The sequence below is a fragment of the Pelodiscus sinensis genome, chromosome 19, assembly GCF_049634645.1.
Source record: "Pelodiscus sinensis isolate JC-2024 chromosome 19, ASM4963464v1, whole genome shotgun sequence".
In the NCBI taxonomy this organism is placed as follows: Eukaryota; Metazoa; Chordata; order Testudines; family Trionychidae; genus Pelodiscus; species Pelodiscus sinensis.
The window spans coordinates 26,059,781-26,078,683 of record NC_134729.1 but is presented as its reverse complement, the minus strand read 5'-3'; the positions used below and the strand labels follow the sequence as shown (position 1 = coordinate 26,078,683).

The 18,903-nt window shown below is 48.6% G+C and overlaps 1 protein-coding gene across 1 annotated transcript in view; it reads right to left on the bottom strand.

Moving 5' to 3' along the window:
• TMPRSS9 (transmembrane serine protease 9) overlaps nucleotides 1–2,393 on the bottom strand; it is a 30,508-nt gene extending 28,115 nt beyond the window's left edge. Inside the window, exon 1 of the mRNA XM_075903157.1 lies at nucleotides 2,307–2,393. The gene's annotated coding sequence lies outside the window, so the exon portion shown is untranslated. The remainder of the gene's footprint in view (nucleotides 1–2,306) is intronic.
• Between the last annotated feature and the right edge of the window lie 16,510 nt (nucleotides 2,394–18,903).

Sequence of the window (18,903 nt, the reverse complement as noted above, 5' to 3'; positions counted from 1 at the left end):
TCCCTCACGGCTCATGTTCTCTAGACCTTTAATCATTCTTGTTGCTCTTCTCTGGACCCTCTCCAATTTCTCCACATCTTCCTGAAATGTCATGCCCAGAACTGGACACAATACGCCAACAAGACCTAAATAGCTTGTTTGCTTCAACAACATAACCCAAGTCTCCTTTTGGTCACAGACCCATTCCCCCTCTGCTCAGGGTCTCTGCCCGCCCTAATACGAAGAACGAGGGTGGAATTGTGACCCCATTGAAATCAGTGGAAGTTTACAGACCTGTACACAGATATTCCAGGGGAGGGGTGAGTGCTTTTTTTTTTTTTTTTTTTAATAAATGTGGACCGCAAGTAAGCGTGATCCAGCTGGGGGAAGGCTGGGCTGATTTCCCATCCTCTTCCCCCAGGAGCAAGGCCCAGCCCCTCCTCCCAGCCTCGCTCTTGGGAGAGGTGTGTGTGTGGGGGGAAAATCAGCCGCAGCCTTCCCTTGTCCAGCCGAATCATGGGGGAGGAAAAGCTCAGGCAGCGCACACTGCCCCAGCCTTCCCCTGGCTGGCTGGAGCATGGGGGAGGGAGGCTGGAGCAATGCACCCCTGCTGCCTTCCCCAACCGGCCAGCATCAGCCCCATGGGGGGGGGGGCCTGGTTTAACTTGGAACATTAAAGGCTTAACTTGACAGCTCTTTCTTGTGAGCAAACAGGCGAATTTATGGATATACAAATTAGCAGCACTTCACCGGCGGGTACATGGGCTGAACTTGTTTTCAAGCGTGACAGTTTGTTGATAGACGTTTGCTAGCACAAAACCCTGAATAGGCTGGAAAGTGTCCTTTGCGATGTGCACCCTCCCCCTGCACAGTAAAACTACCTAGAGCACAAATGACTTCACCTCAGGAACTGGCCCCAAAGTGGGAGTGAAAGCAGATGACTGGAATCCGCAGCAGTGAAGTCAGTGGGAGTGTCTTCGTTGATTCCTACGGTTGTCTGATCCAACCCCAGATATTTTCATATTATATAATGTCCACCTCAGAGCCCAGAAACGGGTATGGACTCTCCCCCTGGGGAAATTACAGCTGGCTCCAACCAGGGACTATGCCCCATCCGTGGCTGTGTTACGCCCCAGTTAGTGACTATACTTATTCCAATGCAATGCTCATGCTACCCAGAATCATGTGTCCCAGCTTGACAACCCTGAGTTACCACATCTGTGCATTTTAAACACATTTAATACTTTTGTTGTTTCCCCTTAGCTATACCAAGGCAGGGCTCCCAGCGCTGTCTTTTTATTTCTCACACTTGTATTTCCTCTGAATTTGAACGCTCACAATTCTTTGTGAGTTGTAACCCTTTCCTTGTGGCTTCCAGCCCTACAGGCTAACGTCCTCTCTTAGCCCAGGTATTCCCCAAAGGGCGCAGAACGCCTTTTCCAAAGGAACCCCGGCTCCTCTCTCTCCAGCCAGGCTGGGGATACGCTGGCGAGGGACACCACCTGCCGGTGTAGTGCCAATGTAAAACGCCTAGAAAAGATCCATGGCAGGGAGCATGGCAATGAGATGCCCGATTTCCACAGACAGTCAATGGGCACTGAATCGCCTTTGCACATCTCCCCAGCATGGCTGAGGTGCCAGCAAAGGATCCCACCCAAGGAGCCCTCCTGTGCTTGCGGGTGGAACAGGGATCGGAGTCAGGCAGAGCCCAGGTCTTCTGAGCCAGTAGGTGACCAACTCCGTGTTCCACTGATAAGGAAAGTGACGGATTCTCCAGGGGCTGGGAACCACTAGCACCTTAGGACTAAGTCACCGACACATCACACGCGAAAGCCTTTCCAATAAAATATTAAACAATAAAACCAACCTAATAACAGGCGAGAACTTCAGCAACTAGCATCTCGTTCCCCCACTCCAGACAAACAGGTGGGCTGTCTCCATGCATGTGATTTATTCCCTACGGAACTGCTGCTCTTGGTGCCCTGTTCAGGCAGGAGAAAGCTGTTCCTAGTCTCGATCTCCCAGCTCAGAGAGGAAAAAATGAGCCAGTTTTGTGGAGACACAAGGCATGATGGAGCAAGCCCTTCCAACCATCCAATTCCTCCAATAACAGCTGCAGAGATGGTGCTGGGGGTCACTTAGACACACTCTGAATTTACTTTTTCCTACTGTGCTGCAGTGTGTGTGCAGCTCACAAAGCAAGGCAGCGAAAAACTGGCAGGCTCAGTGAGAGTTCGGCAGGAAGCAACCGCTCAGCTCCCGCTAGGCAAGGATGCAAACCTGCAGGGAAATGAAGAATGACTTTTAGGAAGTTGTAAGTAACTCACCTGCTTGCTCTGCCTCTTTCCGCTGAGGTGTTTTCCCCTAGAAAAGCCCTTTCATCCAGCTCTGGTTCCTCCCACAAGCTCCCCTCACTAACTGCCTGCTCAGTTACACTAGGTGAGGGAGGTTAGCTGAGGAGAGCAGGAGGTGTGCCGTCAGTCTGTACACCAAGCTTAAAGGCGCAGGGCTAAGAGACCCAGAGGAGACTCACTTGCAAACCCAGTTCTTTTCTAGGGTGTACTTGTGTCATGACGGTATCATAGTTCATGATTCTTCACACTCTAGAAGGAAGTGCTAAAGGATCTCCCAAAACTAGGTGACAGGGCAACAAAGTGACAGATACATTTTAATGTTGATAAATACAAAGTAAATGCACATTGAAAAACATAATCCCACCTGTATGTACAAAATGATGGGTGGTAACGGCTAATTTAGACCCAGGTGAGAGATCTTGGAGTCATTGTTGATAGTTCTCTAAAAACATCATTCCAATGTGCAGCAGCAGTTAAAAAAGCAAAGCAAATGTTGGGGAACATTTAAAAAGAGATAGAGAATGAGAATATTGCCTCTATATAAATCCATGTTATGCCCACATCTTGAATACTGTGTGCAGATGTGGTTGCCTCATTTCAAAAGAGATGCCTTGGCACTGGAAAAAGTTACGAAAAGAGAAACAAAAATGATCATGGGTTTGCAATATGAGGAGAGATTAATAAGTGGGACTTTTTATCTTAAAAAAAAAAAAGGAGAGTAAGGGGGGATATGCTAGAGATCTATAAAATCACAGCTGATGTGCAGAAAGTGACTAAAGAAAACGTATTACTTGCTCCTGTACCACAAGAACTAGGGCTCACCAAATGCAATGAATAAGTAGCAAATTTAAAACAAACAAAAGAAAGTTTTTCTTGACACAATACACAGCCAACCTGTGGAACTCCTTGCCAGAAGATGCTGTGAATGCCAAGACTTTCACAGGGTTCAAAGAAGAGCTAGATAAATTCATGGAGGAGAGGTCCATCAATGGCTATAAGCCAGGATGGGCAGGAATGGTGTCCCTAGCCTCTGTCTATCAGAAGTTGGGAATGGGTGACAGCAGCGGGATCATTTGATGATTTGTTCACTCCTTCTGGGGCATCTGGCATTGGCCCATTGGAAGACCGGATACTGAGCTGGATGGGCCTTTGGTCTGACCCAGTCTGCCCGTTCTTATGTTCTGTTGGCACAAAGCCCTGGCAGGCCATCTGACGCACTCAGTTCCGTTCTGCCGCTGCTGGACATGCAAACAGAATCCACCCCACTCTCCAGAACTGGGCTGGCTTTGTAAAACCATGCGGGTGAGGAAAGTCAGCCAATGCAGGGCCCCGTTCACATGGGACACAACCTGGCAGGTCATTTGACAGCCTCATTTCTTAAACCAACAACCTCTACAATGTTCTTCTCAACTGTTAATGAAGTTACTTTCGTAGTAGCTGTGTGTGACAGGAAGCCACACCTAGGAACTCCTCTAAGGCCACTCAGGAAATCCAAGTGCCCTGAAGGAGCAGCTAGAACCCTAGCCACTAGGCCAGCCTCCCGCACTCTGCACTGTCTCTCTGGGAAGTTGAAAATTGGCTGAAAATCCATGAGACACTGGCTGTTCCTTTTTCCCTAAGTTCTTGCAGTACAGCATGGAACTGTGAGGTCCAGTCTACACTACAGCAGAAGGTCAAATTAAGCTACGCAACTCCAGTTACATTAATTATGTATCTAGAGTTGACGTGTCTTGAGTTTCTGCACTGTCCACACAGTGGGAGGCTGATGGGAACAAACGCTTCCCTTACTCCTTGTGAGGAGCAGTAATACTGGCACCAATGGGGGCGCCCTCTGAATTTGATTTAGCGGGTCTCCACTAGACCCGCTAAATTGAACCCTGGAAGATCAACTGTGGCAGTGTCGCTCTTCTACATAATGTAGACATGGCCTTAGGAACTGCAGTGCCCACTGACCAGCATGGAGAAGTCAACCTACAGCAAAAAAGACAAGAGACTTGCAGTGCATCTGCTCAGCTGAGTGGGGCAGGGAGAATGCTTGAGCTCCGATTCTGACTGGGTGAGGTGTAGGACTCACACAGAAGGCTAAGAAGTGACCCGATCCTGGTCTATAAAGGCCTGTCTGGGGAGAAGATTGCTGACAGTAGAGGACTCTCTAGCAGTCAAAGCAGAAAAAGATCCAATGGTGAGAAGCTGAAGAGAGACGAACGTTCAAACCTGACCTGACCCGCAGGCTGTGTAGGGAGGGGAAGTCACCAGGGAGCGAGCGGACTCTGTCACTTTAAAGCCAAGTCCAGAGGTCTCGCACGTCTGGCTGCGTTTCCATGCTCTGTGCTGTGCCGCTGGTCAGCCTGGAGGATCATATTCCCTTCTGGCTTTGAAATTGCTGAATCTGGGGGAACCCCCTGGCATGTGCAGGACGCCTTTACCACTCTGCATCTGTCGCTGAAATTCAGCATCTTCATGGTATAAACGCAGTGAAGTGCTTGTGAACTGCATTATCTGCGCTAGTTAAATCACATACGCAAGGGGCAACGTGTGGGGGAGGCGGCATGTGGCCCATCCCAAACACTATGGATAGGAGGGGCAAGAGGCTAGCAATGGCTGGGGTTGGCCCCTGCACTCAGTGGCAGTGGTGGTGGTGGGGGGGGGGGCAGTGGCTGCGGGTTGCTTCACCAGGGAGGCAGGGCAGGGTTGATTCCCGCAACTGACCTCTCTCTGGTGGTCTGGGTGTAGGTCTCCTCCCTAGACTGAAGGAACAGCCCGTGACCAGGCAAGGGTCAGGAAAAAGCTCCAGGCTGCAGAGTCCTCTCTGGGCTCTGCTGGGACGGGGGAACAAACACTTCAGCTTTTCTGATTGGCAAGGAGTTAGCCACTGGCACAACCTTCTCCCCCAAAGACTCCTCCTGAGCGCGGACGCAGAGCGGATTAGACACATTAGAGCCCGTTGCAGCACATGCCAGGGGATGGGTCACTGGGCACAGCCAACACGCGTGCAAAAGCCTCAGGTTGGCATCATGCATTTATGTTGGTTCCCGGGGTACACTGCTGCAAGATGCTGCCCCAGGACGTTGTGGTGACAGCACCTACGCTGGCCAGTGAGGCTCTGACGAAGCTTTGTATTCCATTAGAAGGACGGCTCCCTGCATGCGCGTGGAGACTTCTGGAGTGAAAACTCCTCCTGGCCAAGAAACACCCTGTCTTTTGTCAGCAATGCCCCGATGTCCTGACCTGCAGAAGCACAGCAAGGAACCTTTGGCTCTCACCGCCCTTTCAGGGCTGGCCAACTTTCTTTTTTAGGACAGACTATTTTGCAGTCCACAGCCTGGTTTTACATCTTAGTCAAGACTCTGCCTCTGCTGTGCTCAAATCTTACGGCAACGGAGGCCGCAGAAACACCTAGATAGAGGGGCACCTTGCTCAGTACTGACCGAGGAACAAAGGCCACCTCCTAACCAGCAGGACCATGGCCTTGTCTGGAGGTCTCCCAGCCGCTTTCTGATCTGACCAACTTATAGTGGAATGCGGTACGGCAGCAGATTCCGGTTTTGCTTCTTCACTGAGCACTCCATCAGTCACGCTGCAATTCTGCACGTTAGAAACACGCCGGGGAAGATTCTGCAGCAGGTTGGTCAGGGGAAGCCTTACACCTCTCTCACTGCGAGAGGCCTGGAGGTGGGTTTGATGCCTATCATGAGCTAGGACGGCCTGGGGGTTGCCTTCACTAATGCTCCTGTTGCAGCAGCTTCCTTGGGCCAGCGGAAATGCATAAGATACCCCCAGTGGTACCTCCTCCCCTGCCTGAGTTGGGGAACTCCAGCAGAAATGGTGCAGAGCTAGCAAGATGACAGCTCTGGACCCCAAACCCTTTAAGGCATTTCTCCGTTGAAATTGGCAACAAGCAGATCTGGCCCCTAACATTTGCCAAGGTGCAAATGCTGCAGCGATTCATATAAACAGCACAACCTGAGATGTAGGTTTTGTGTTTCCCATTCAAAATGATTTAACATTCTACAATTCACATATCAGAGGGGTAGCCGTGTTAGTCTGAATCTGCAAAAGCGACGAGGAGTCCTGGGGCACCTTATAGACTAACTGAAGTGTAGGAGCATAAGCTTTTGTAGGCAAAGACCCACTTCGTCAGATGCATGTGGGTTTTACGCTTTTACAATTCACATGAATTTTTACCCAGCTAACCCTGCAACTAATACAACTACAGAGATCCTGAGTCGGCTCTGTGGATAGATTGCATCTTACTACTTACTAACCTTTCTTTTCACAAAACCAGTCTTTCTGGTTTACAGTTCACTTTATCTGAATGGAAGTAGTTGTGTCTCAGTCCCCCTCAGACCAAAGAGATGTCGCTTTGTTAATTTTTTTTTTTAAAAAAAAGCAGGTAATAAGCCATGTCTGAATTTTGACATACTATGCTGCTTTGCATCTGTACAAGGACATCACAAGGGGCACAGAAACAGGTACATGCACTATTTACCAGTACTCACCCCCCCCCAGCAGGACACATTTCTTTTATTGCATCCATGAATTGCCTTTGCTTTCAGTGGAGATTTATGTCCTTCAGACATTTGCCTTTCAGAAAACAAAAAACAAACAAACAAACACACAATAAAACAGGCCAGAATCGCCACAGCAAGTTCCTTCGGTAGTGTTGTTACTCAAGTTTCTGAAGAAAAAGGAAAAGAGATTCCCATGGAAATTTATGTAGCTCCACCTAGAGATAGAGAACAATTCTTTATGAAGGTACAATAGGCTTCTTATGAAGAAGTAACAGGAAATGAGGATATTAGACACCAGCTTGAATCATTTTAAGACAGGTTTCATTAGAGGTCTAAACTCTGTGGCAGTGACCCTTTAAATCAGGGAGACTTTTCTGTAATCTCACTGTAAAGGACAAAAGGCAAACAATTGGATTTCAAGCCATGCAGTGACCTTAAAAGAACTGAACAAAATCTACTTAAAATGAAGTATTTTTATTTAACTTTAAAAAAACATTTGAATTTATAAGAGAAGCTACAAGAAAGTCAATTCCAATTTTCTTTTCAAACAAAACCCAAACGCCCACAATTTCATTTAGACCAGCACAGATGACACATGACTTGATGGTTGAGTTTGTATTTAATTTCACAGAAAGAACCCACCCAGACACAATTATAGATCTGATGCAATGAAGACCTAGAGTAATAATGATCTGGAATACAGCAGAACCCATTTAGCCTGTCCTCCATTTTCTAGCTCTCTGTAGTAAGAGCCTGAAATGGACCTATCCCTCTACTTTCCAAGGATAACAACAGTAAGTCAGTCTGCAGAAAACATCCAAATATTTCTAATCTGGAGCCCAATCTCCTTCCCCTCAACTGCTAGATTTGAAACAGGGCATTTTCCATGATAATGCAGCAGGAGGAGGATTGGAAGCTACTTTTGGTCAGTGGAAATGTTATGAATGACAATATATTTACATATATAAATATATATTGATACACCGTGCAACTGAATCCAAGGCTGTAATTCAGTCACCAGGGCGGCTGATATCAAAAGCTTAAGGTGGTAAACTGAGCACCAAAAATACTCATATGGCACAAAGAACCCACCCAGACAGAATTACAGATCTGATGCAATGAAAACCTAGAATAATAATGATCCGGAATATGGTAGAACCCATTTACCCTATCCTCTATTTTCTAGCTCTCTGTAGTAAACCGACAACCAGCGCACACACGTCCAGACAGAGGCAATCTCTCCAGATGGCACTATAGCCTTGCACTTTCCCTTTCTCTAGATTATCTGAATTTGTGATTACCCGATCTGGTCCTGGCCCCAATTAGTTCAGATAAACAGAGCTCAGCTGCCTGTATATACTTCAGCAGAGCCATTTAGTAAACAGGTAAGAGGTTTTCCCCACGTGGATAAGACATCAACTTGAGCTCTACAAAAAGAGAGTAATGTCTACTGTCAACATAGATATTATTAGTCACAGGAAAAGCATCATGTCCATTTCCTTGATTATAGATTGCAATTTAAAAGGTTACCTGCACCGTTAGGCTTCATGGGAAAGAATACAGACAGGTATTGCCTATCACTGTACAGAATTTTGCAACTGCGTGTCCAAGAAATACCAAATCTCCTACTGAGTGCATGTAAATAGGAAAGTCCTCTTCATCGTCTGGACTTGGGTGCACAGTGATTAGGCATCTAGCTGTTGAAGTCAATCAGATGTGTGTGATTACAAATCTGGCAGTGATCAGTTTTACCATATTGTCTTCAGAGCATCAGCAAATGCACTTTATTGATAACAGGCTACATCTTCCCAGAGAAAAAAAAGCAGTTACCTTCTCATAACTTGTTTTTCAAGATGAGTTATGTCCCTTCAAATCAAGTGTGCACGCATGCATGGCAACCTGAAGATTGCTCCTGCTTTGAGCAGGGGGTTGGACTCTTCTAACCCTGTGATTCTATGGTTCTACAATTCTAAGATATTTCCCCTAGCAACACCCAATAGCTCAGCCTTCGCGCCCCCTGAGTGGCGCCTTCATGACACTTGATATAAGGCGCTGCCAACCCACCCTCCCCACTCAGTTACTTCTTGCCAGATATTTCAAGAGCGGGATAGGCGAGTGGGTATTGGAATGGACATAAACATGTCTCAAAGAACAACAATTATGAGAAGGGAAGTAACCATTTTTTTCATTGAGTGCTTGAATCAGGTGATTGCCAAGGCTACCTTTGGAGGTGGGACTGGAGATTAAGTACTTACTGATTAAGTCTCCTTACAGTGTTCTACAAGGACAAGGTGCTGTTCAGGCTACATCCAGCTTTCCTCCCAAAGGCCGTCTCCCAATTTCACATCAACGAGGACTTTTCCCTCCCTGTGTTCTATCCTATGTCACACAAGAGGCTTTACTCGCTGGATATTCACTGGGTGCTAGACTTTAATATTAAAAGAACAAAACCATTCCACAAGTCCACTCAACTGTTTGTGGCCATGGCAGACAGATGAAAGGGCTTCCAGGCTCCTCTCAAGTTTTCATCATGGAACATTTCCTGCATCCGAGAGTGCTACAACCTGCCCCTCTGCTCTCCACCAGGGCACGGTCGTCTGCAGCAGTGTTCCCTGTGCCAGTTCCACCCAGGAAATACACAGAGTGGCAGTTCTACCAAAGGTCACATAGTCTCTGACCTTCTGGGTAATAGCATAATGTGATGTAAAAGTACGTACTGCGCACCATGCTGCCACTCCGTGTATTTCCTGGGTGGAACTGGCACAGGGAACACTGCTGCAGACGACCGTGCCCTGGTGGAGAGCAGAGGGGCAGGTTGTAGCACTCCAGATGTGGCCTCACCAGCGCTGAATAAAGGGGACTCATCGCTTCCCTGGATCAGGCGGCAATGTTCTTCCTAATGCAGCCCAATGTACCCTTAGCCTGTCAGCTATACGGGCACCCTATTGCCTCATTATCCAGCTTCTCAGCCACTGGAATCCCCGGGGCCTTATCTGCCGAACTGCTGCTTAGCCAGTTGGTCCCCAGCCTGTAACAACACTTGGGATTCTTCCGTCCCATTTCTTTTGGCCAAACCCTCCAATTTGTCTAGGTCACTCTGGACCCTTTCCCTGCCCCTCTAGCGGAACTTCCTCTCCCCCATTTTTGAACTTGCTGAGGGTGCCATTCATCCCCACATCCAGGTCATTAATAAAGATGTTGAACAAAAGAGACCAGTAAATAGAATAACTGAAGGTGTTAATCAGCAATAACATCACTGAGACCTCTCCACACTAGGGCCTATAATCAGGCATGAAAGTGTCTCAAAACTCCGAATACAATTTGTGTCCACACTCAACACTGTTTTAAGAAAGTGTGCTAGGGAATCTCAAACGGTATTGTAGGAGGAGTATAAACTTTAAACAAAGCTGTGCTCACCCGAGTCGCTGTGATGATAAAAGCAAGTCAGGCCAAATTTGTTATAAACCTACTAGATTTACCTGGCATTGCTTGGGACAATTAATTTTTGTTCATGTAAACCAGTGCTCTGGGGTGGGGCTGGAGGGAGGGAGGGCTTCAGGGTGCAGGCAGCCCCAGGGAGAAAGGACAACCCCAGCCCTCTCACCACAGCAGCTTAGGGCCAGGGGAGAAGGGCTTCTCCACAACCGCTGCAGCGGGCACAGCCAGGGGAGAGGTGCATGGCTTCCAGATAGGGGAGACACAGAGAGGGATGGCAGGTTTCTATCATTTTTGGTGGTGCCCAGAATGGGTCTAGCGCCCCCCCCCCAGTCCCTCGCCCGCCCGCCCTGTACGCCGATATATATTTTATTAAATAATTAAAAATGGACTGGAAATGGTGAGCATTTAACAGTTCCCCTTTATTGCACAATATCACTGTCACTTTTTTCTCTGCTGCCATGTCTCCTCCCCTTGCTCCATAAGCTCCCCTGGTGCCTGCTGCCCCCCAACCCCTCACCCTCCTCTGCTCTCCTGACTTCTACCCTTCTCACTGCCCTCAGCCCTCCTGAGACCTGCCCCTCTCACCAGCCCTTCTCTCCCCCTGTGCCCACTCCTCCAGTAGCCCCACTCTGATCATGTGAGCTACCCCTCTTAATCCCCCCTTCTAACACCTCCCTCTACACACCTGTCCTGCCTCTCTCCTCTGGTGCTGGTCCCTCCCCTGCAGGTGTCTGCCCTTCTGCTTCACCCCCAGAATCCCCTGGCACCTGCACCCTCCTGATGCCCCCTTTGCCCTCTTTTTCCCTGATGCCCACCCCCTCACCACCCTCTGCCCCCCATTCCTCTCTGTGCCCTCACACGACTTGCTCCATCCCCGCCTTCCTCATGCCCACCCCAACTTTCATGCCTTCTCCCAGCATCTCCCCTCCCCTCCCCTCTCTAGTCCCCAATGCTCTTACCCTCTCCTCTCCCAGCATCACCCTGTCCCCCCTCCCACTGACACCTTCCCTCCTGCCCTTTTCCTGTGTCTCCACTTGGCCGCCTGGCTAGGGGTGCCAGATGGTTGAAACAAAAATACCGAACATGCCCCCCCCCAAAAAAAAATTCTGTTGAAGTTAAAAAAAGGGGGGGGAGACCAAAGTTGCCGAGAAAAAATAACCCAGCATTAGAACAGCATGTCCCTTTTAAGAGTGAGTGCAGGGCTAGGCACAGGGGAGAGGTTGAGCATTAAGACCCAGGGGAAGCATTGCTACCCCTAGGTCTTTTGGCCTGCAACCATTTTGTGCCGGCAGCCTTGGGGAACCAGGTAAGCATGGGGGCTGGGGGTGTTAGGAGCCAGGGAGAGGGGGGTTGAATTCGGGGGGGGGGGAGGAGGGGAGAGAGAGAGAGGTCGGGTGCTGCGTGTTTGTAGGGTGCCAGGTGCCCGGCATTTTCGCCTCCTGGCCGGGGGAAAAAAAAAAAGAAGATACCGGACAGCTCAGGTGTCCAGTATTCTCTGAACTTACCGGACAGGAAGCAAAAATACCAGACTGTCTGGGTGAATACGGACACCTGGCAACCCTACGCCTGGCATTTGTCTCTCCTCCACCCTGTCCCTTGATCTCTTCCCCTTTCTTCTCCTGACCTGCCCTCTTCCTCTCCCACCCCCTCCCTCTATTTTTCCCCCACCCCACCCCTTCCCCTCTTCCTTCCAGTTTGTAGCGCTGGAGTCTGATCAGGGCCCAGCTGCTTCCGGGGCTCCAGACCACTTGCTGGACCTGGAGCTGGGCTGTGTGGTTTAAAGTCCTGTGCCGTGACGTCACGCCACACCCGGGTGTCTCCCCTCTCAGCTGTTGCACAGCGTTTCAGCACACTGTGCATACTCTCCAGGGCCGGGAGGGGGGCAGCAGGTGGGGGCCTGGGCCCACTCCAGGCAGGGCCGGGGAGGAGACCCAGCTCCAAATATAGGTGGAGCAGGGCCCCTGACTGAATATTCCTGGAGCATGGGCACCATGAGCCCATATAACTCGCCGCCTATGGAGACAGACACACAAACTCTCTCAAATGTCTAGCAGATAGCTGTCCCTTTCTCCACCCCTGCTGCTCCAACAGGGTTATAGCTGTCCCGGTCCCCATCTCTGGCCCCTTGGCCACCGTACAGTATAACTGTCCCCACTTTCCATCCCATATCCCCTGCTGCCTCCATGTGGTCATTATATAGCGAAGCCCTCCACTTCCATTATGAGAGACAATCCCATTACAGGCACATCCCATTTTCCTGGCATAACAAAACCCTTGCATTGCTTTGAGTTATGAGAGGAGGAAGCTGCACACCAAATTTGGCAGACCTCACTCATACTGTTTAGGAGGAGTTCTTGAACAGATACTCACACTTACAGACAAACTCTCTCGAATACGTAGTAGAGAGTGCATGGCACAGTTCTGAAATTTGGCTTGACAAATTATTTTGGAACACAGACATAGTGCTACATAGTGACAGCACGGCCAGAGTGGGTAAGACGTATAAGTGATCCTGGAAATAAAAACTGCATTTATGGGAAGAATGTTTATGTGCAAGACATTCTGACTCAGTGTGTGTGTATCAAGTATTCATTATTTTATTACAGTTGTGCCTAGAAGTCCCAGTCAAGATCAGGACAGCATTGCAATACATACTTGAAAAGCTACAAGAGAAACAGATCAGCTAGCCAAAGGATAGGAGAAAGGCAGTGTTATCTCCCTTTTCCACATGGAGAACTGAAGCGCAGAGAAGATGAGATTTGCATGAGGTCACAAAGGAAATCTGTGACTGAGCTGGTAAGTGAACCTAGACCTCTCAAATCTAGAGAGCCAGCAGCCCGTGCTCTCCGTCCTAATGTCTTTTGGAAAATGACTGAAATGAAGCTCTCCAAAATTGTTTTAACAACAAATAAAATCTAATTTTGGGCAACGTGATGGCTCACTATATTCAAAAGAGAAAGGGATTCAGATAATCATGAAGCAGTATCATAGAACACTAGAACTGAAAGGGACCTTGAGAGGTCATCAAGTCCAGTCCCCTGCCTTCACAGCAGAAACAAGCACCATCTAGATCAGTGGTCTCCAACCTTTTTACACCCAAGATCACTTTTTAAAATGACAGAACAAACCAAGATCTACTGCCCCACCCCACCCCTTCCTTGAAGCCCCGCCCCTTCCTCTTTGTTCTCCTCTTCTCCATCACTTGCTATCCCCAACCCTTATATTTCTGCTTCCCCCCCCCCATTCTTCTGGAGGAAGAAGTTTTTCCTTGGCTTGTCTAGACTGGACCAAATGTCAGAAAAAACCCTTCTTTTAGAAGCCCCCTTATTCCTCGTGGAAAGAGGAATATAGGGGTGACCAAAAGATCATGTTTGCTCTTCCACTGAAAAAAGTGGAAGAACAAACACATCCCTGGATGCAGAAGAGTTTTTCTGGGATATCTCCAGAATCCTGAAAAACTCCTGGGCTACGTCTAGACTGGCATGATTTTCCGCAAATGCTTTTCATGGAAAAGTTTTACAGTGAAAAGCATTTGTGGAAAAGAGTGTCTAGATTGGCACAGACGTTTTTCCGCAAAAGCACTTTTTGTGGAAAAGCGTCCGTGCCAATCTAGACGCGCTTTTGCGCAAGAAAGCCCCGATCGCCATTTTTGCGATCGGGGCTTTTTTGCGCAAAACAATACCGCGTTGTCTACACTGGCCCTCTTGCGCAAAAGCATTTGTGCAAGAGGGCTTTTGCCCGAACGGGAGCAGCATAGTATTTCCGCAAGAACACTGACAATCTTACATGAGATCGTCAGTGTTCTTGTGGAAATTCAAGCGGCCAGTGTAGACAGCTGGCAAGTTTTTCCGCAAAAGCAGCTGCTTTTGTGGAAAAACTTGCCAGTCGAGACGCAGCCCTGCAGTCTAGCCGTACCCTAGTTGGGCTGAAGCACGATGTGTAGGCTCTGGGGTGGGAATGAGGGATTTGGGTGTGGCAAGGGGTGACAGATGCAAGTTCTGGGAGGAAATCTGGATGCAGGAGGAGGTAGAGAAGGGGACGCTGGGTCGGGGAAGGGGCTTCAGGCCGGGCAATGGGGTACTAAGTAAGCCACAGGCTTGTGGATATGAGGGTGCAGGAATTTGGGTTGGGGTATGTGAGGGGCTCAGGGCAGAGGGTTCCAGTGTATGATAGATTCAGATCGAGGGTCTGGGGAAGGGGGAGTGCAGGAGTGTTACAATGCTGTGGGCAGATGGGGGCTTGGCTCCAATGGGGGGTTTGTTGGCCAGGCTTCATTTTTAAATAAAATACTATGTTAAACACAAAAAGTTTCTGTATTGTCTTTATTTATGAGAAGGGCCGGGAACCTGTTTTGAGTCAGGGGTCACTGACCCACAGAAAAATCAGTTGGCACCACACAAATGAGATGCAAAATAAAAACTCCTCCAAAACCCCCACAAGCCTCACTAATGTGGCCCCAACTGTGCTGGTGCGAGCAGAGGACATGGTATTGGGGAAGGGTGCCAGGGGGCACCAGGACAGGGTGCTAGGTAGGGTGCCAATGGGTGCTGGAGCAGGGGACAGAGGGCCAGTGGATTCCAGGGCAAGGGCCTGGGGCAGAGGACAGAGTGTCAGTGGAGGCAATGGACAGGATGCCGGCAGGGGCAGGGTGCCAGTGAGAACAGGGGGCAGAGTGTTAGCTTGAGCAGGGAATCCTGGGCACGCGCCTTCTCCCCTCCACCGCAGAGAAGGAAAGCTCCAGCAAGAGCCTCCTTCCAGGACTTCTTCCCCTCCCCTGCAAAGGAGAAAAGCCCCGGCGCACGTTTCCCCCCCGGGACTCCTCTCCCCTCCTCGGCGCGTGCTTCCCCATGGGACTCCTACCTCCTCCCCTACAGAGGAAGGGAGCCCCAGTGTGCGCGCCTCCCTTCCCCTCTCCCGCCCGCCCCCCCCGAGGGAAGCCCTAGTGTGCGCTCCCCCCGGGATTCCTCCCTCCTCCCCCGGCACGCACTTCCCCCCCGGATTCCTCCCCCGGTGCATGCTTCGCGCTGGGACTGCTTCCTCCTCCCAGCACGCACTTCCCCCTGGGACTACTCCCCTCGTCCCTGGCATGCACTTGCCCTCGGGACTCCTACCTTCTCCTCCGCAGAGGAGGGGAGCCCCAGTGCATGCCTCTCCTCTTCTATTTCTCCCTCCCCCCAGCCTCAGCCCCAGCCCGCGCCTTCCTCTGGGACTCCTACCTCCTCCCCCGCAGAGGAGGGGAGCACCGCTGTGTGCCTCTCCTCCTTTCCTCCCCCCCCACCAAGCCTCAGTCCCAGCCTGCGCCTTCCTCTGGGACTCCTACCTCCTCCCGTCGCGTCACAGACCTGGAGGAGGGGAGCAGGCAGCGCACTTCCAGAAACCCTGGAGGTGGTGTGCAGCTGCCGGACTTCCCTCCTCCCCACGGGAAGCCGGCACGATCTCCATTTTTGGAGGTAGGTAGTGGGGCTTCTTGGGGGTGGGGAGAATTGGGAGGGCCCTGAACGCCTCATGATCGACTGGTCAAACCCTCATGATGGACCAGTCGATCACAATCAACAGGTTGGTGACCACTGACCTAGATCATCCCTGATAGATGTTTATCCAACCTGGTCTTAAATATCTCTAGTGATGGAGATTCCACTACCTTCCTGGGCAATTTATTCCAGTGTTCAACCACCCTGACAGTAAAGAAGTTTTTCCTGACGTTCAGCCTAAGCTGCCCTTGCTGCAATTTTAGCCCATAGGTTCTTCTCCTTGACCTCTGAGGATAGGACAATTTTTCTCCCTCCTCCTAGTAAAACCCTTTTAGGTACTTGAAATCATGTCCCCTCTCAGTCTTCTCTTTTCCAAGCTAAGTAAGCCCAATTCTTTCAGTCTTCCCTCATAGGTCATGTTTTGTAGACCTTTAATCAGTTTTGTTGCTTTTCTCTGGACCCTCTCCAATTTTACAACATCTTTCTTGAAATGCGGTGCCCAGAATGAGACACAATACTCCAACTGAAGCCTAATCAGCACAGGGTAGAGCGGAAGAATGACTTCTCATGTCTTGCTCACAACAATCCTGTTAATACATCCCGGAATCATGTTTGCTTTTTTTGTAACAGTGTCACACTGGTAACTCCTATTTAGCTTATGGTCCACTATGACCCCTAGATCCCTTTCTGCCGTACTCCTTCCTAGACAGTCGCTTCCCATTCTGTATGTGTGAAACTGATTGTTCCTTCCTAAGTGGAGCACTTCGCATTTGTCCTTTTGTCCATTTCTCCAGTTTGTCCAGGTTATTTGAATTATGACCCTATCCTCCAAAGCAGTCGCAGCCCCTCCCAGCTTGGTATCATCTGCAAATTTAATAAGTGTATTCTCTATGCCAATATCTGAATTGTTGATGAAGATATTGAACAGAACTGGTCCCAAAACAGAATTCCTTAATTACTTCCTCTATTATCTTCCCTGGCACAGAAGTTAAACTAACTGGTCTGCAATTTCCTAAATTATTCTTATTTCCCTTTTTATAGATGGGCACTATATTTGCCCTTTTCTAGTCTTCCGGAATCTCTTCCGACTTCCATGATTTTTCAGAGATGATAGCGAAAGGCTCAGATACCTCCTCTATCAGCTCCTTGAGTATTCTAGGATGCATTTCATCAGGCCCTAGTGACTTGCAGACATCTAACTTTTCTAAGTAATTTTTGACTTCTTTTTTTATTTTATCATCTAAACCTACGCCATTTCCACTACCACTTACTATGTCAGGCACCCTGCCACCATCAGTCTTCTTGACAAAAACCAAAACAGTCATTAAGAATTTCTGCCATTTCCAGGTTTCCCCCTTCACTGAGCAATGGGCCTATCCTGTCCTTAATCTTCCCCTTGCTTCTAATATACTTGTAGAATGTCATCTTGTTATCCTTTATGTCTCTAGCTATATTGAGCTCGTTTTGTGCCTTTGCCTTTCTAATCTTGCCTCGGCATACTTGCATTGTTTGCTCATATTCATCCTTTGTAATTTGACCTAATTTCCACTTTTTACAGGACTCTTTTTTGGTTTTCAGATCACGTAAGATCTCCTGGTTAAGCCTCGGTGATCTCTTGCCATACTTTCTATCTTTCCTATGCAGTAATATCCCTTTAAAGAGCCGCCGGCTCTCTTCAGTTGTTTTTCCTCTTAGTCTTGCTTCCCATAGGATCTTACCTACAAGCTCTCTGAGTATACTAAAATCTGCCTTCCTGAAACCCATTGTTTCTGTTTTGCTGTTCTCCTTTCTACCATTCCTGAGAATCACAAATGCTAGGATTTCATGATCACTTTCACCCAAGTAGTTGCAAAGAATTCAGCTTCTCCTTTATATTCGAGTTAGAAACCACAATTAATAAATTATTCCAAATACGACTGATTTTATAAGACCATTCATTCTATTGTAGTACTTGGTGGCACCTTTAAAGATGTGTTAGGCCAGAAAGAGTGGAATTCTTGGATTCATGATAACGTGGGATGTGTTTCAAAATACTGAGGTTTCAGACAGAAGTTTTTCCTGTAATATCAGTGTTGACAACAATTCCCCATTTGTAAGAGCCTGTAGGGCTGGAAACTGGGAGGCTCTGGGCTGCTACCACCTCCGCACTGCCACTGGAGGCTTAGCTGGGGCTCCCAAAGGGGATCCTAAGAGGTGGCGGTTGGCAGGAAGTATGATCCATCTGGAGCTGAGTGGCAGCCCCTCAAAGTGATTGGCTAATATCAGTATTTAAACCAGGAAGCTATGAAGGGGAGCGGTCAGAGCAATACCACAGGCTGTCCACACCTCTCTGCTCCACATCCTGCATGCAATTGTCCCTGGACTCTGGCTTTCAACCCTGGTTGGTCTTAGGTTTCACTCCTCAAAAGTTGTCTGTAACCTGGCGCCCAATCCCAATCCCCTGGTAACCTGATCCTGCCTGCCTCCTGCCCTGACCACTAGGTATGTCTGCCCATGTCCCAGTCATTACATCACTGTTCCCTCCCCAGAACGGGGTGATTTTAACAGGCATAATAAAGGATAAGCGATCTAAAGCTGTTATACCTGCCCTGAATTCCCATTAATGAGACACTTCTAGCTTCTGTGCTGAAACACAAAGGAAAGGGTCATGGATTCATACCAAACTGCATGAATGTGGAGGAAAGGCCCAGGTTGATATCTGACAAGCTAGAATAAGAGTTACAAAAAATGGAAATCACGTCACAACAGCTGTGTCTGCACAGCACTCATCCCGATCCTGACTGGGATCCTCAGACACTTCTGTAACACAAGCAGCAGCAGCAGCACGACTGGCTATGCTGCTGTATCTACTACATCTTTTGATGGGTTAAACAAAACCTACTTAAGCATTTCATGTCATTCATCCATATGGTGTCTGAAATGCAGACACAGAATGTTAAGACTCAAACTGTTATGTGTCACATCAGCCCTCTAAAGCTTGAAGTACAACATCTCTCTGAACTGCTAGAGAAGGGTTTGGTATGTTGGGGACTAGACTGTTTACGTCAATAAAAATATACTAAAAATGCTGCACATGGTTGAAGCCAGCACCAAAATACTTGGTTTTGTTTATTATTTATCAGTAAAGCTGCAGAAAATTACTGGAGTCTT